Consider the following 17,684-nt stretch of genomic DNA (forward strand, 5'->3'; position numbering starts at 1 on the left):
TCAACTCAAATCCCATGATTTGCCTTATTGTCTGAAGTTGCTAAAACAAAAAAGTACTCCAGCAAAACAACTTTTGTTATTCTGCAGGAAAATTCCTAAAGAAACAAGTATTTTCCAGTTGTATTTCTATTTTTCCTTGAAATCGGTGAACTTCTTTAAAAAGGAATGTTTGTGGAGGGGGAAAAAATTTGTAAAAAATTACCTTTTTGGGGTCTAAAAGCCATTTTTCCTGTTGTTAAAAAAGCCAGTAAAGCATTCCTCCAGTAAGTGAGAGGCCATCTTTCTCAGTCAAAGAGGTACAGCGCTTGCCAAAGCAGATTCTTGTCTGAAGTGACACAGGGGACATGAAGGAAACCTGCAAACCAAAAAATCCAGTATGCAGCTCCTGTTCCCAGCCCAGCTTGTGCCAGTGCTGGTGCCACATGCTGTTGATCACCAGCAAGAACCAAGCTCTGTGCGCTTCTGAGGGAAGGGGGACAATAGTTAATGGTTGGACTCGATGAGCTCAGAGGTCTTTCACAACATTAATGATTCTGTGAATGCAGTTGAGACCCCAGAACATCTTTTCTGGTGAAGGATCCAACAGACCCCTTGAGCTGCCAACCATCAGGGTGACCCTTCCAAGGACAGTGAGACCCAACGATGACCCAGCAGAGATGTGCCACCTGCAGTGACTCTGAGCTCCACTCTCTTCCACCAGCCTGAAAATCTTTCACAGAATAACAGAATCGTTTAGGTTGGAAAAGACCTCCAAGATCATTAAGTCCAACCTGTGACCCATCACCACCTTGTCAACCAGACCAGAGCACTGAGTACCACATCCAGTTGTTTCTTGAACACCTCCAGGGATGGGGACTCCACCAGCCCATTCCGGGGCTTGGCAACCCTTTCCATGAAGAAATTCTTCCTGATGTCCAACCTGAACCACCCTTGGTGCAACTCAGGTCAATCCTGACACCTTTGCCTGGGGTGGAGGGGAATGGTCAGAGACTGCACTCACACAGGGCACGAGTTTGTCAGTCATAGCCATCAGTTTACTACTGTTTTGTCTGCCAACCTCTCTGTGCTGCAGAAAGGAAGACACCACATCAGAAAGCTTTTGTTCAGTGAGGCTGAATTCTTCCTGCAGCTGTACACAAGCAGCTTTTTCCCTAAGGATTCAGGTGATAAAGCAAGGAGGGAGAACGTGGTTCAGGCATTGCCAGTGTGGCAACCTCCAAACCTTTCCCTTGCCTATTCAGTGCTGTTTGTTCTACTGGGTAATCAAGGCAAACAATATAGAAATGTGCAGCAGTGATGCCTCCCCAGAGGGCAGCTCTAACTAGCTGGGATTTGGGAATAGTAAATCTTCCTATGAGTATCTGCAACAGCTCCTGTGCTCCACTCAGCTATTCCTAGTGAGCGCCCGCAGGCACAGCTGGCTTCACTCCTCCCCTTCCAAAACTGCAGCTCTGTGGTGTTCAGGAAACACAATACGAGGGACTTCTCTTGCAACTTTTCTCGGTATTTTCCACAGTGGGTGAAAAATGGTCCCAGCTTCTCTGCAAGTCCTTGCAAGCTCAGCCCAGCTCCGGATGACACAGTCTGGTCCCGCAAAAGCACGGCACATCCCTGATTTCAGGAGCACTGCAGAACATCAGATGGGTAATACGTGGTGTTCTTTCCCAGTGCCAAGGGGAAGTGGTTGCACTGTGATTATCTGATGATTGAAAAGAGACACACTTGGAAAGGTTCCTGAGCAGAGTCTTTCTCTTTGTGCAGAGCAGCACAGCTCAAGCATGGGGCAGCACAAGGTGCTGTGCAATCGACCCCAAGGTTTGCGTACCTTTGAGTATTTTTAAATTGGGAGCAGCTGCTGGCAAACTAGCAGGGATGTTTTATAGCTTGCTGACAATGCCAGATTTTGCAGATATTAGAGCCCACACTCAGTGGCATCTCTGGAGTATTCTGTTTTTACAAGCGTTTCCCAACACACCACCAAGAATGCACAAGAAATGCTCACATTTATGCCATCGGGGATCAGGGATTGTTTGTCCCCTTCCACAGTTGGCCCAGACGTGCTCCCTGCACTGCAATCAGCCCATGGGCATGAGCTTGGTGGGGAAGGGCTAGTGTCTCTCCTCACTGGGGATTTTATGGTTGGTTCAGGCCACCAGCAGTGCATCTGTTGTCAGAAGTGGTACTCCCTCACCTGAGAAGTTATTTGTCTCATCAAGGGAGAGTTTGCTTGTTTAGAAAAGGAGATTATAATATTTATTTCCCAGCAGAGATGCAAAGCCTCAATCATTACTTAAGCAACTGAAGGTTTTTATCTGGATGAAGCTAAATAAGTGTAAAATTATAGAGGGGATTAAGACAGATTAAGAGGTGCCTGTTAGTCAGAAATCATTCCTGGTGGGCTGGGAAATTTTCCAAGAGGCTAAACATGACTTACAGCATCACAAAGCAAGTATCTTGTACTACCATATCATTCCTTGTGCTTGGAGTCATCACCTCCAGCAATGCCTTGGAGATCTGCTGCCTGCCCTGCTGTTCATGGGTCCACACCCAATGACAGCCCCAGGAACCACACTCAGCTGTCTCTGGAAGTGAGACCTCCTCAGTCCTTGCACCTGGCTGAAGGGTTTCACTCAAGCAATTGTGGACATGCCTCAGTCCCTGCTCACTATCAGGTCTGGCACCGCCCTGAATGATTGCTTTCAGCAGCTTCATTGCCCACAGGTCCTTATTGTGGATCTACCACCTCCACACCTCACAGGATTGGATTTTTTTAAACAAAAGTTATCATTCTGAAAAAAAAAAAGAAAGCACCACATCCCTTCTCTGTGTTGCTACATCCCCTTAAAGGGATGGTGTGCAAGTGCAGAAGTACATTTCATCAGTACTATTTTTTGTTCTTTAACTCGTTTTAGGAGGTTTGGACAGGGATCTCAGGGCTGTCTGTTCCATTAGGAAAAGACAGTGCAACCTTTTACCCATCACAAAGCCATAATACTATATTTCTTGGACCTCGTATGTCTCAAGGGTGCCAACAAACCAGAAAGTGCAAAGACTGTGCACACTACCAGGGAATAATATTTCTTTAAAATAAAACAATCTCAGCATTTTATTTCCCTTCCCTCAATTTGCTTGAAAATTGTGCAACAGAAAACTATTTCAGACCAGATAACAGACAAGCTGCAGTTTCAAACTGCAAAGCAGCACCGGATTACCTCTGGATTAAATGCTAAAAAGGAGGCCTTGCTTATTTTATGAAAGAATAGGGGAAAATATGATGCTTTAAAATATTTTTGAGGTCCTGGGACTTCTGGTTGTGTAACAACCAAAACTTCTCTTGAGTCATTATACCCTCCTCTTGTTAAGTTCTCATTTGTTTTCACACATATGACATATCAGCTTCCTACATCAGTGGGTAGGAAGATCATACCTGCTTTATAATCCTTTATAATGCTGCTTCTCCTTCCCTCAAATAATTTCTTCCAAAAAAAACCTTTCAGGTAATCAGTCAGCCCACAGACCTAAAGAGAATCGCTGTCTCCTGACAATGACATATTGCCTGTATTTTAGGAATTCTAAAAAAAAATCAGAGAGTATATTTACTGAGCTGATCTGTACCTGGAATCCTCCTCTTGATACTGCAAAGGCACATGGAGCCTGTGCTGAACAGAAACAGACACGAAGTGAGATCCAGAATAAAAGGCAAATTTTTTCCAGTTTTTAGAAGAAACTGAATTATGACACTCAAAGACCACCCCTCCCACCAAAAGCCTCTTTACATAGCTTTGCCCGTGAAAAAGTTGTTTGCCTTCAGGATGAGATTCAGGACCTAGGATGGATGCAGCATTCTCCACATGAAGGAAAGCATCCACAGAGTGTGAGAGCTGCTGATGAGAGAAGTGAAAAGCAGGAGAGATCCCAAAGGCACAAGAGCCTGAACAGCAGCAGCTGTGAATATCTGCCCTCCTCCTCTCCTGGTTTCTGCTGTTCTTGGATAAAAACTTAAGGGATTTTTTTGGGGTCAGTCTTAGAAAGAAACAGGTTAGCACTTGTTTTTCAGGAGGCAGAGATGTTTGCAGCTGAGCAGCTCTGAGTGGTCACAATCCCACACTAGGGCTTGTGATCCCTGTGGATCTCCTGCTCCTCCTCCCCTCAGTTGCTTGGCTCTGCACAGTCCCTGTCCTTGACGGGGTGTTTATCACAGCCTGGCATTTGAGATGTAATTAGTTGCTCCTTCTTCATTCTTAACACTTGCAATGTAAGCCTTGAATCTCATTAATGCAACAGCCAGGTTTCTGTCCAGAATTATGGAGCTGAGAGCAATGGGATGGGCATGAGAATAGGGCACAGCTGGCCAAGCTTTCTCATGCCCTCCCGGAGACTCCTCCTCGCCAGGCCACCTCTCAGAAACACACTGGATGACTGAAATGACTGGAACAACCTGGGAGCTGGACTCTGCCCTGTGGTTGTCCCTTTCTGGGCTATCCAACAGCCACAGTGTGAGTGCCCCTCCCATCCAAAAGCAGGGTAAAGCCAAGTGCTTCCTTGCTCCATGACAACACGATGTGCTGGCAGAGAGACACAGCTCCGGGTGGGCTCCAGACCAGCTTGCAGGTGGGCACTGAACAGGCTTGGGAGCCCTTTCAGCTCCCAACAACTGTGTCCTGAGGCTCTGCTCAGTGCCAGGACAACTCATGACAAGGGTTTATCCAGGACAAACAGGATTTAATGCCAACAGAAACTGAACCCAGCTCAGAAAGGAGAGGTCCCCCTTGTCTGTAACACAACACCCAGCACAGCCAGGGATGTTTTCTCTGTAATGAGATAGTCTGACTAGGGGACTCTGTTAGCAGTAACCAGACACGCCTCCCTCCAGCTTCCCCTTCTCCCTTTCCAATACAAGGAATCCCTTCTCACCTTAAAGGAGCCCAGCAGTGCACAGTCCTATTCTCAGTACCAGCCATTCCCACCCAGAAAGGGCTACTGCTTTCAAGATCTAGAAACATCAGCCCCCTTCTCTTACAGATCCGTAGCTCCCTTTCAACTCCCTAAGGACTCCCCTGATTTTATCCAGAAGAAAACATGAGTTTAAGTAAGTCCTCACAACCAAAATCTGTATTTTTTGACATAACAGAAGAGGTACTAAATTAAAACTCTCCTAGCTGTCGTACAGGTGAATACTCCTCAAGAAACCAGATAATCAGGCCATGTTCCTCATTAAACAACCCACAGTATGAGCACCAATATGTGCTATTAGCTTGTTGCTTCTAAAGGATGCTCCACCCCCCTTCTCTTATCTTGGAAATAGCCTATAACTGTGATTGTAAATTTAAAGAGAAGGCTTAGAAGTGGTGATGTTGACATAGGGGCTGACAGGTTAGTATAGAAATTGGGAAAATAAAAGAAGAGCTTAAAACTACAGCTGTATCTCTCCCACAACTGGAGAGAAGCATCAGGTGAGGTCAGAATGAGCCATCTCATGAGTTTCATTTGATCCTCTTTCTTACCTGTTTGAGTGACTTCTCAGAATTTCTCTGCCTCCTGTATACTTACTTTTTCCCTCTGATAATCTCCTCAGGCTAGTCCAAGATTGTCCATTGAGATGTCCCCTGAAAAAAGCAAATTGACTGACTCTCACTTGTTTTATGCATAAGGGTCATACACAAATATATATTTACAGCATTAACCCTTTTTGCCAAGCACAAAATTCCTTCCAGGATAGGACAGCACATCTACAGATGCTTACCTGTCCTTCAGCTGTGTTAAAATCTGCCATTTGTGCTTCCCAAGCAAACCAGACTATTCTCTGCTGCAGCCCTGAGCTCCTGGTTGTCAATCCTTCTGCAAAACTTAGAGTCACCATTTTACATCAGAGAGAATTAACGTTGATGGCCCAAACCTTTGCAAGTCTTGGAGCAGAGTCATGTTCCCTTAGGTTCTTTTTACTCCCAGGTCAAAAAGGAGTTTGAAGAAAGAAAACTGCCTCATGCTTAAACTTCAGTAAGTCCCAAAACTGTGGAGCAAAGCTCCAGCATCCTCAGAGGTCTCATCCTGATACTGAAAACATGTAAGTGGTTTCACCCATGGAAGTGTTCAAGGCCAGGTTGGACAGGGCTTGGAGCAACCTGGTGTAGTGGAAGGTGTCTCTGCCCATGGCAGGGGGGTGGGATTGGATGATCTTTCAGGTGCCTTCCAACCCAGACCATGCTGTGATTCTAAGAGGCAGGAGGAGACCCCACAGAGCACTGGGGGTATGTCTGGGCACCACAGTTGGCTGCTGCTTCCTCTCTGCCTTGGTGGCACAGGCCAGCACATCCTGTTGTCTGTTGGGACCACAGAAATACTCATCCCACCACACAGCACATCCCAGCTGGATTCCGAAGCCACTTCTCCCACTCTGTGCTGGCTTTGGAAGTTGACAGTGAAATAGAGGAAAAAACAAACTGATGCCACCCAATAAGAGAAAATTAACAATTTCCCCAAGGAGGTGGCTCAGAGGGGACCTGGCATTGTGTAGATAATAGGGAGAAACAAATGGCAAACCATATTTTAGCCCATAACATCCATTTCAAGGCGGACCCAGCATTTACACTGGCTCACATCAACCTCCCTTTGGCACTTGGCAGTAAATAAGAAGCAACTGCAACAGCCCTGCACTCTTTCCAATGCAGAACTGGATCACTATGTACTAGGGGAACTGTGCCACCCATTGCCAGTTAATCCAGCTTCAAGGGCCCTACGAGGAAGAACCCCTATGAAGTAATGAGAACCTTATACTAAACATGAGGCTCTTTCTAAAGGGGCATTCATATTCTGAGGGGAAGCATGAAAACACACATGGGACCACTAGAAGCTGCGTGCTGCCTGCTTGGTACTTTGAGTTCTATTTTCACATTTTTATAATTATCACATAATGCATAATGTGACACAAACCAGGAGACGTCAGCTCCGTGCAGAGCCAAACCGAGCACGGGCAGGCACTGCATGATCCCCACAGGGCCAGCCCAGCCCTGAGCTGCCCCTCCTGGCCCCATCCCAGGAACACCAGCTGTGCCCCCCTGCTCCCTGTGCCACCTTCACAGAGGCAGCACAGCCCTGCCTAGTGCAAAGCTGCTCCTGCCCCCACAACTGCTCTTGTCTACGGAAGATAAACCCCTCAGACTGCTTCCAGTGGGTTTAAATGAGGAGTCAGAGCCTGCAGTGGGTCACAGACTCTCTTGGACGTTCACCAGCCCACAGAGTCAGGTTTCCAAGCAGGGCATGTGTGCTCTGAGCTCTCTGAACTGAGAAAGTCCAAACACAGTTGGCCTTGAGGTGCCCTGTAGGGTCTGCCCAGCACCCTGTCCTGGCAGGACACCCATACCCTGATTTCATGCCTGTCTGCAGGGCACACCAGCCTTGTGAAATTCTCATGATGACAATTCTCCTTCTTGGAGACATGGGATAAGGGAAGCTTATCACAAAAGCACTTTACAAAAGTTTTCAATCAGACCTTCTGGCTCCCTCTCCTGAGGGACCCTCCCCAGGGCACCTATCTGGCTCTACATTCCCCCTTTCAGGGATCTTCTCCAGTCCCTTTCCCCACAGTCCCTCCTCCCAGTTCAGACACCATCCTTGGCAACCCCTTTGCTCTGCTGCAAGACAGGCCAGCAGCTTTCTCTGTGATCAGTGGTTTCCTTGAGATAGGGCAGATAACATGGGACTGGGACTTCATAAGTCCTGGGAGGTTTTCTGTGGGCTCATGACAGAGGATGAAGGCTCCCACTCCATGGAGTACCTGTGGTCTGCTCCTCCCCAGTCTGATGAGGCACCTGCTTTGGCTCCAGCATCCTGACACAGGCACATTTCTATCATCAGGTTCACTCATACAACAGTTTTTTCTTATTAAAGGACACACATATGTTTTTCATCCTCACACTTGATCACAAGAAGTCAACCTTTGCTCAGCTGTCAGAACCAGTTGGCTGAACCTCCCTCTGTAAAAGCAAAGCCTGCAGCAGTGTGCACTCGAGTTTAGCCATGACTGGCACAAGGCAGTAACACTGAGAGATTTTTGCAGCAGATCCAGTTGAGAAGAACAGAAATTATCTCAAAGAGAGCTTTCCCTGCATGAAAATATGTTGGTTTCTTCAGAATCAAAAGGTTTTTTTCTCCCTCCTCGCCCTGACCTGCAAGAGACTTTCCCAAGCCACACAAATTTAGAGTGCCCTAGTGCTGTGGAGCAAGGATGAACAAGAGGGAGGAATAAAACATCTTTTTTTCCTCCTGTAGGAAAGTATTATCCAAGCAACCAGCTGCACTGGTGGTGGTGGGGGGGCTCTTCCAGAAGCACTGGCATGCTCTGCTGTTCCTAGACTAAATAGATTGTTGGGCTTCTCCATCCAATACTGCTTTACAGGAAAGCTGTACAAAGTAAATATATTCCTTCCAAGGCCAACCCCCTTCTTGTGCCAACTCCCAGCTCAGAGCAGATGTCCATGGTTGGGCTGCAAAGCCCCCGAGGAGCAGGGGGTCTGCACTGCCCAGGTGTCCCCAGCTGTGCGGGCTGGGGGCAGCTGGAGGGGGCTGGTGGTGTCAGACAGCAGCACAGCAATGAACTGAGAACCACCAGAGGAAATTCCTCGCCGAGGATATGGGAGTACAACCCCCACACAGTCAGGGGCATTTCAGTCACTTAGTGTGAAGCCAAAGAGTTGCTGCGTAACCTTGGGTAAGTGGTTTAAATTTTGAAGAGGCAGAGAGGAGCAGCACAGCAGGTCTCTGAAGAAAACTGCTCTGTTACCGGCTCTGGGAGGGAGTGTCCTTTGTCAGACAGAGGAAGAGAATGTGATGTATTGTTAGAGATACGTTAGAGAAAGAAATGGGATTCAGCACTGCTAAGGTTGTTTCTAAGCCTGACGCAGGAAAAAACTCAGGACTGAGTAAGGACCCCTCCTCCTGCACCATGGGTTCCTAAGCTTCACTTCGGAACTCTTCTTGCACTTCCTCCACCACAGTGACCATGAAGTGCTGGGCACTGTCCAGAGATGCAGCATAAACACCAAAGCACCAGTCTCTCACTTCAGGGAACCCAAGATTTCATGTGATGCCAAGTGGGGAATGAATTATAAGAAATCCATCATGATGCAGATAAAGCAAGAGGATAGTTCTTTCACAGGGCACATACAAAGGGAAAAAAAAGCCAGTAGTCTGTACACCCATCTCTTTTTTGCTGCTTTAAAGAAACTTGCACCGTCAGGCAAAATTGGAGCTTTAACCCCACAGCAATGAAATTGCCTTTAAAAAAAAATTCTGCCTGCATCTGAACTCTGCCTGCATCTGGTGGCTGAGAACACTGCCAAGACCTTAACCCTCTGATATTAACAGAAAGAGATATTGATGAGCGTCCCTCCGGCGAAGGAAACCAAATGGTGTTTTTAACTTTAGTGGATTCTTTACAGATTTTCAATTCCTTAGCAAGGCTGTTGCTCCAGACTGGGATGTAATTGAGATGCATTATCCACTCGCTCAAAAACTTTCCCAGGAACACATGTGTGCACACACAGACCGTGCATTCAGCTATAAATACATACTGTACCTGCACAGGCATTAAGCTGCTGTTCATGGGCTGTCTGGAGGTTTCTGCTGCCAGCTCGGCTGCTCAGTCAGTCGGGGCACTCAGCACTCCCAGCTCAACGTGACAAACCCAGCAAACACAGAAACCCAGCTCATCACTGCTGGGTATCTGACCATAGCCACAAAGAGGGTCTTTTAAGGACCGGTTCTCATGAAAGACAAGGATTCTGGGTGTTTTCACCCCAAAAGGGATGTTGAATCTCTTTAGCTCTTCTACAGACCAGGGCAGCAACTTGCTGATAAACCACTCACCCGACCTCTTCATCCTGTGCTGTGTCCTCACTGGAACAAACCACCATCTGTGCCCAGCACGGCGGAAAATCTCCCTCCAAAATCTTCCAACCTCCTTTATTATATTAATCTTGACAAAAAGCCAAATTCCGTCAGAATAGACTGATCCTATTCATATAGCATAGCATCTATTGGGATGAAGAAAGCATGTCCTTGAAGGATTTCAATGGCATAAGGACCTGAAGCCATACCATTGATTTCAACGTAATATTAAAGAACAACTCTAGTCTTTCTTTTAGCCTGGGAGTATGAATGGCTTACATTACAGGTCTTTAGTGAGAGGTAGAGGGAGGTGTAAACCCACCTTTTTAGAGTCCTACATGAAGCTAAGAAAAATCATATCCTCCTCTTATGAAAAACAGAATGAAACACAAGATACGCTATCTCAGAGGGAATGATTCATCAGTGAATCCTGAAGCACTTTAGGAGAGTTAAGCGTGTACACCAACAGCATCCACTCTGTCCACCTGCAGCAGGGAGAATTAATACACAGAAAGGGAAACTGAGGCACAAAAATCTTATGATTAGTGTCCGAAAACAATCCTGTAACCAAACCAGTATGGCAACCTACCCACTCCAAAAACACAGACCTGCCTCACTTCAACTTCACGGCGGATTTCCCTCAACCTTGAGCACGATGGAGCCTGTGGGACACAGCTGAGCAATTCAGACCATATACCCCAGAGGGCAATAATACTTCTACCCATTAATTAGGTACATTTGTTACTGGAAATGATGGTAAAGTGATTCAAGTTGGTGAAATAACAAAATAAAACCTCCGAAATCAAGAGCTGCTTGCCCAACCCTCACTTCTGCAGCGTGAGCACTGCAGATGCTGTGCCTGGTGGTCTGGCAAAGGTCAGATCTGTGGTGAAATGCCCCTTCCCATACCAAAGCCCAATGTCATCATCACAGCCTGAAGGGAGTGGGAGTACGGACAGTCTGACTTGAACCAAGCTTTGGAAACCTGAGAAGATTGCACAGGATTAGTCAGAGGGTAACACAAAACCCAAAAGCCACAATTACCAGCCAAGCAGCAGCCACTCTGCCCAAACTGCTCCCAGCCATCCCAGCATTGCATTTGTGGGAAAAGCCAAGTGGAGAGTGCCTGATCCCTCCAGCAACACCAAAGGCAGCTCCTGGCTGACTCTGCCCAGGGAAAGGAATACAGGTTTTCAGCGCTGGCATCTCTTGAAAAAGGTGTCAGGAAGCCCACGGGGTGGGCAGTGGAGCAAGGGGGGTCTGGTATACACAGATTTAAAAAGCCTTAGTGAAGGGGAAGGGAAACCACCCCACGTCTGTGCCTATTCCTGGATATTAAAGAGCCTTTTAGGCATCTGAGATATTAGGGATCACACTCGCTTGATGCACAAGAGATGCTTTGAAATGGTTACAGCCTTTTTATTCACAGAAACTCCCTCTGAGTTGCCTTTTCTTCTCTTTGGGCAGAAGTTTATACCAAGGTTTTATTTGGCTTCAGGGCAAACATGATGCTTTGCAGGAAAGCACTGTCAAACAGACCCCTCTCCTAGACAAGTAATTATGAGAACAAACAGCTCCTTCTTAACCCACAGGGGAGTCTGCCAACCCCTCTCTCTGCTATTCTCGGCTTCCTGGCTTAGAAAGGGTTACGTGAAATCTAAATGAGTGGCTTGTCCTCCTTGGGCGGGTTGGGAAACTGTACAGATTTCAGCTGGCAGAGCTGAGCTGTGCTGTGGGTACTCACTGCAGGTTACCCTGTAATGGTAACAGGAGACATCTTACACCTTCCCAAACAGGACTCAGGCAAGTGCAAAGTGGTGTTGCAGCACTGTAGGGTGGGTTTAGAAGTGTCAGGTGCTCCCCAAAAAAACCAAGGCAGTTCCTGCCCTAAATACCCTACAGACTAAATGCAAGGTGATGCTACAGGCAAAGATAAATATGAAGGCATTGTTTTAAGTAGTAGGATAAACATCTGGATAGGATGCTGTGAGTTAGAGGGCCATTATGATAACAGAACTGGGTGCAGTGGTCAGAGCACAGGGAAGTCCTGAAAACAGGATCAGCAGCTCTCCAGGGCTCTGTGGTGGTCTGTCTCTGAGTGCAATTCAAGGAATTAATTTCCAGCTGAGATGTCTAAACACAACTCCTAACTTTAGTATTGACTAAGTGCAACATTTTAGATTTGCTGCGAAATCTCTGTATTTTCCACTTTGTTTCATAAATCCATATGGAGTTTCCCTAATGCTTCAGTTTTAACTGCAGTTCTACTACTGTCTTTGTCAAACAGACATTTTTATCTCACCTGAGAACAGCCAGTGTAGGTCAAAATTCACTGAATTTGTGAGGCTTTAGTACTAAAACAGAAAGTGTTTGCAGCTCCACAAATCCAGAGAAGGAAATCCAGAAGCAGCACACAAGATGTCACAGCCTTACATTTAAGACAGAATAAAACTTCACAAAGTAAGAGGATTTCAAAAAAGGATCAAGCACTAGTTATGAGTGATGTAAATGAAGTGAAGGCAGAAATAATATGTAATTTGCTGTCAGTGAAATTATTAGAATCTGGCCTTTCACTTTTATCAGTGAGACAGTGCAAAAATGTGCTGGTGTTCAAAGAGGACATCCTAGATTCAGTAGGAAAAGAATAAATCACAGAGCAGCCATTCATTAAAGGAGTTAAAAGTCTTCCCCAGAGCTGTATGACTCCTTAGAGAGCAGCTGATCACATGTTCTCAGAGGTATCTGATGAATTCTCTATTTCTGGGCACTTCCCTTTCTAACTCTGCTACCTGGAATGCCCTTTTTCCCTGACGAGAAAAAACACATCCATAAAGCTGAGCACTGAGAGAGAATGGATGAAAAAAAGAGGGTTTATTTCAGGGAAGCATCCAACAGTTCAGCTGTTCCTCATAATGCACCTCAACTATCAGGACTTCACCTTTATACATGCCTGGACTGTTCCTCACAGGAGCACCAGGATACCTGTCCTGTTCCAGCAATAGCCATCAGCTTCATATGTTTTAAATTTGATGTGCCTCAGGAGACTTTTCTGGGATTTCCAGTCAGTCTTACAGAATAAATCAAGATTCTCTCTTCCTTGTGACCTCTGAGGCTTCTCAGAGAGCATCCCTGTCTGTGTCCTCTGGGGCAGAACAGCACAAGTTGAAAAAATATGAGCAAAGACAGGACCACCTTCAATTAAAGGTATTGCAGACAGATAACAGGACAAAAGGGTGGAGGGAAGTGAGGGAGAGGGGTGGCATCCTATGTTCTACTTGATGCCTTGCCAAACAACAGGAATGCTCAGAAAGATATGCCTTTTGATCCTGTTCTTGATCAGAATAAAACTGATATCCAGCCTTGGAAAGAGGACAGTATCAAAAAAAAACACGAATCAAGGCTATTGTCTTCACATTTGCTTACTGAACTAGAAATGCACAGGCCCTATTCCTAGAAAAAAGGGGAGATCACTCCTCTTTCTTTGTGTGAAAATAGTGTGAGAATGGGGGAGAAATCCTTCAACCTTTCAAGAAGTGTTTTGCAAATGACCTCTCTGACTGAGAAGCTCTGGATGAGTAAATATTACTAATAATATCCCTGGGTTGTCCAGAAGAAAATGAAGAAGTGGGAGGACAAAACAAATCCTTGTGTTGAAATCATGGAATGGTTCCTCATGTGCCTTGCAGTCCAACAGACATCTCAGCACGCACACAGCACCTAGACCAATACTCCTGCTCTCCAAATTCTTTCTGACGAGACCATCCATGGGCAGGGAAGCAGGATGGATCCAGGAGAAGGATGGAGGGGTACACCAGCCATACATCCCATCTCCATTACTGGACAGAGTTTGTTGCATGAAAGAAACAAGAACACATTTCACTGGTGCAATCAAAAAAAAATCATTGGCCTCACTGGGACCTAACATTGGTGCTATTATGATGTTGGGGTGAGAAGTGTCTATTTATCCTCCTTTCATTTCTTGTTGAAAAGCACAGCCCGTGTCAGAGCTGAGGAGAGCTGCAGCACAGAGAGGACATTATTCTCAGCTTTGGATTAAGATCAGTATTTTAATGAAAGCACTTATTAGCCCCAGCTGGGGCTCAATTTTCCAGTGAGTTGGGAAAAAAAAATATATTGCCCTGGCCATTCTTCTCTGGGGATTGCACTGAGACATCTGAGAGTATCAATTACTGATCATAATACTCTATTGGAAACGAACAGCTGGGGAAAAGCCGCTGGCTGGAAACGACTGGATTGCTTTACATTTTAAAGTATAGTTCTTGGCTATATGGTGCCCATTTTTTTCCAACTCTGGGATCCTGACTGCTCTCAATGGACTGCAGTAGCCTTGCCCTTGCCACCTCCTCACACCAGTGCCCCCTCACCGCCCATCAGAGCAGGCTCAGTTCTCTGCAGAGACAGCACTTGGTCTCGGGTTGCCCAAAGTGTGGAGCGTGGCCTCAGAGGTCCTCCTATGGGCTGTGCATAATTCTGTCTCCCAAATGGCCTCCAGGCCATTCATGTGCCAACATATATGGCTGCCCTTGGAAGTGGGAGATGTGGCAGTTCAATTCCTGAATTTAGACCCCTCCCAGAGCCTTAACTCTGAATTCCCAAGCATCCTGTACTGCCTGGGGAGGAGGGATGCTTGCCCACAGATTAAAAACAATTTCATGCTGCCTAACTCTGCTGCAGCCTGGCACTCCCTGCCCTGACAGCATCCTTGCACTCCGATGGGAGAGTGTCCTGTCCCCCAGGCAGGGCAAGGGCAACAAAGGGAACTGTCATGTCAATAACTTGATTTTGACAAAACTGCTGTGTGGGAAGAGGAACATTATTCAACCAGCTGAGCATACAGGTCTCCTCCTTCCTCCTGCAGTTATGGGATGGAGGAATGACTATGTGGACACAAGGTTATTCCTGGAGAACACAGATGCTCACATCCCCTCTTGGAATGTTTATACCGTCTGGTGACTTAGGCACCCAGGCTCCATCAATACAGGCTTAGGAAGGTTTGTAACTTAATGCAGGGATAGAAGGAAGGTGAGTAAGCAACAATGTAGGGGGCAATGGCACAGAGGTGTCTGCACTTCCTTGTACCTCCAGAGGAAGACAGACTCTGAGCTGGAAGCTTGCAGTGTGAAGTAAAAGTTAATTCCACCTCAACACTTTATACAAAAACTGATTCAAAAATGGATGAAATCAGAGCAGAGCTGGAGGAAGATGTTATTTCAAAGTCAAACCTCATAAAACGCACGAGAGTTTCACAATGAGGAGCAGAGCCCTGCCTGGTTCAGCAGGGCAGGTTGGGGGACATGCATGCGTGACGTTACACTTGCAAAGGAACTGGCAAAGGGGCAGAGTGACCACAGCAGTGGGTGTGTGCAGAGCCACCAGCTTCTCCCTCATGGCCCCCAAGGGTGGAGGAGGTGGCAGCACTTCCCTAGTGCTCTAAGGGACTGAGCAAGGGGTGGAGGGAGAGACACTCACAGATGTGTGCCAGCAGTTTCTGGAAGAGTTTAAAGCTGTCTTCACGTGAACAGCTGCACTGAACTGTAATGGATGGTCACTCCCAAAGGCAAACTGTAAATTTACCAACAGAACAGGCTCTGTGTGTCTGTGTGTCTGTATTTGTGTGTCTGTGTGTGTACCACACATCTTCCTGGGGCTGGGGGCTGTGTCAGGGACAGGGGAGACAGGAGGGAACCCCACTCCAGCAGTTGCCAGATTGAAAGCTTCACATTCTTTCAGATGTAGTGGCTAGAGTTATTTTTCTCCACTTGGAATTTCAGATCTGGGTGGATTCTATCAGAATATCAAATCAATAAAATGCTCTGTCTGGGAACCTGGTCTCTAAATTCCACAGAAAAAACCCTCAGACTTCAGGAGCTTGTCCCCAGCTAGCTTGGGATCAGGTAGCTCAGGAGTTTGACAATGAACCAAAAGAAATCACAGGCATGTTTGCCTTGAGAATTGTCCTACTGCCTAAGGTTTGATTAACATTATTATTCCCCTCATCATCCCCACAACCAGTTCATCCTATAGCTGAACTGAGAGCCTGATTCTCTGGAGGGAACAGAAGAGAATATGGATGAAAACCAAACCTTGAATGATTTTCCCACCGTTTAAAAGAGTAAAAAATCCTCACTGCTGGCCCTACACTATTTTCACAGCCCTGTGATAACACAGGGCTGGAGAGGCACCTGTTCAGATCCAAACCCCAGCCAGTCTGACATGATACATTCCATCTCCCACAAGCACCCTCCAGCCGGGGACACAGTGCTCCCAGCTGCTCTGAGCCCGCAGGCAGATGCTAATCCTCATCTGGTGGAAACAGGCAAGGAACACCTGAAAAGAAACCGAGTCCGAGCATCACACAGACCAGCCATTCAGCTCAGGCCAGTCCCATTAGATTTGGTTGACAAAAGAATCCAACGTGCACATTTATAATTTGCCAAAAAAAAAAAAAAAAAAAAGAGAAAGCAAAAAAAAATTGGGAAGCAAAGCTTTCCCTTCTGAATGGAGAGTTTCTGTGGCCCAGCCTCCCTCCTCGTCAGCAGACAGGGTGGAATTCCCGGGCTACGGGGGAGCTCTCCTGGCGCTGATCATGTTCTTAAAGGCATGTTCCCAATCAAGAAGGCTGGGATGAGGCATAATAATTGCATAGGCTTCCTGAGAACTGGCTTAATATCCCTCAAGACTGATTTAACCTAGTTTTTCATTCTGCTTTCACATCAAAAAATAAAGATCTGTCTATATCTTGATATACTGCAAATCAGGAAATGGAGGCGTATGGTATATCTCATCCTCCCCTGCCTGGAGCTCTCCGAGGCACGTTGCCAAGGCACAGCCGCCTTGGCTTTTGCAGACACTTCCATTGTGTCAGCAAAGCTGTGCTGATTAACGCTGGTGAGAAAGAGAAACCAGTGGCCTGTTAAAGGTCTGAGAGTCAGGAGCCATCTAATCCTGGGCTGGCACGGGCTTTACGTCCTTGAAATCCGTGGGTAATAATTAGCGTCATTACCAGCCTACATTACACACCTATTGATCTGTAAAGACAAATGAGGATGGAAAGTTTTGTAGGCCCCTGGCCATAGCTGGTTGTAATGATCATTAACACAAGAATACTGGAAAATGTGCCTGTGTCATTGGACAAGTGCCAATCTTGTACTTACCTTTGGAGCCTCTGGAGCATCTTGGGGCAGTCCCGAAATCCAGAGGTGCATGCTGGCATTTCCCTTTCCAGCTGAGCTCAGGCTGCTGACCTTCTGGCAGGTGATCCCAAGAGGTGCTGGGAGAGACCCCAGACATGTGCTGCCACTGCTTGTTCAGCTGAGAGAAACACAGGGAGGTTGTCAGCTCCACGTCAGCCAGAGGACCTGCCTGCAGCAGATACCCACCCTGCTGAGGGCAATTAAAAGCAGAGGGCAGACCCACAGCTCTATCCCAGGGGACCAGCTGGGTAAATCCCAGGGAGCACCCCAAGATAAATAATGCAGTCTGGCCCCAAAGCCACAGCAATGTGGATGCAGACACACTAGTGTGGCTGGCTTGTAGGAACACTGACTGGGCTTTTCTGTTCCCCAAGAGGGGGGTGAGCCTTTCCTGCAGGGACGGCCATCAATCCCTGCTTTGACATTAATACAGACCTTGCTGGACTGGTGTCAGAAGTGAGCTGGTTGTGTAAAGTTATCTTTAGCCTGTCCTACACATGATAATAGAAAGACTGTAATTGTAACTGGCCTTCTTCATTACAAGTGCTTTTAATCCTGTAATAAATGGATGTTCTACAGACCAAG

General features: G+C 46.6%; 1 long non-coding RNA gene across 1 annotated transcript; it reads right to left on the reverse strand.

Moving 5' to 3' along the window:
* Window positions 1-313: 313 nt before the first annotated feature.
* On the reverse strand, window positions 314-17,083 carry LOC108639887. The gene is made up of 3 exons (XR_001920793.1): window positions 17,061-17,083; window positions 5,551-5,606; window positions 314-355 (listed from the first exon to the last, which is right to left on the reverse strand). It is a non-coding gene; the product is annotated as an uncharacterized LOC108639887 (long non-coding RNA).
* Window positions 17,084-17,684: the final 601 nt, after the last annotated feature.

The sequence above is a fragment of the Manacus vitellinus genome, unplaced genomic scaffold, assembly GCF_001715985.3.
Source record: "Manacus vitellinus isolate BGI_N305 unplaced genomic scaffold, ASM171598v3 scaffold_25_pilon, whole genome shotgun sequence".
NCBI lineage: Eukaryota > Metazoa > Chordata > Aves > Passeriformes > Pipridae > Manacus > Manacus vitellinus.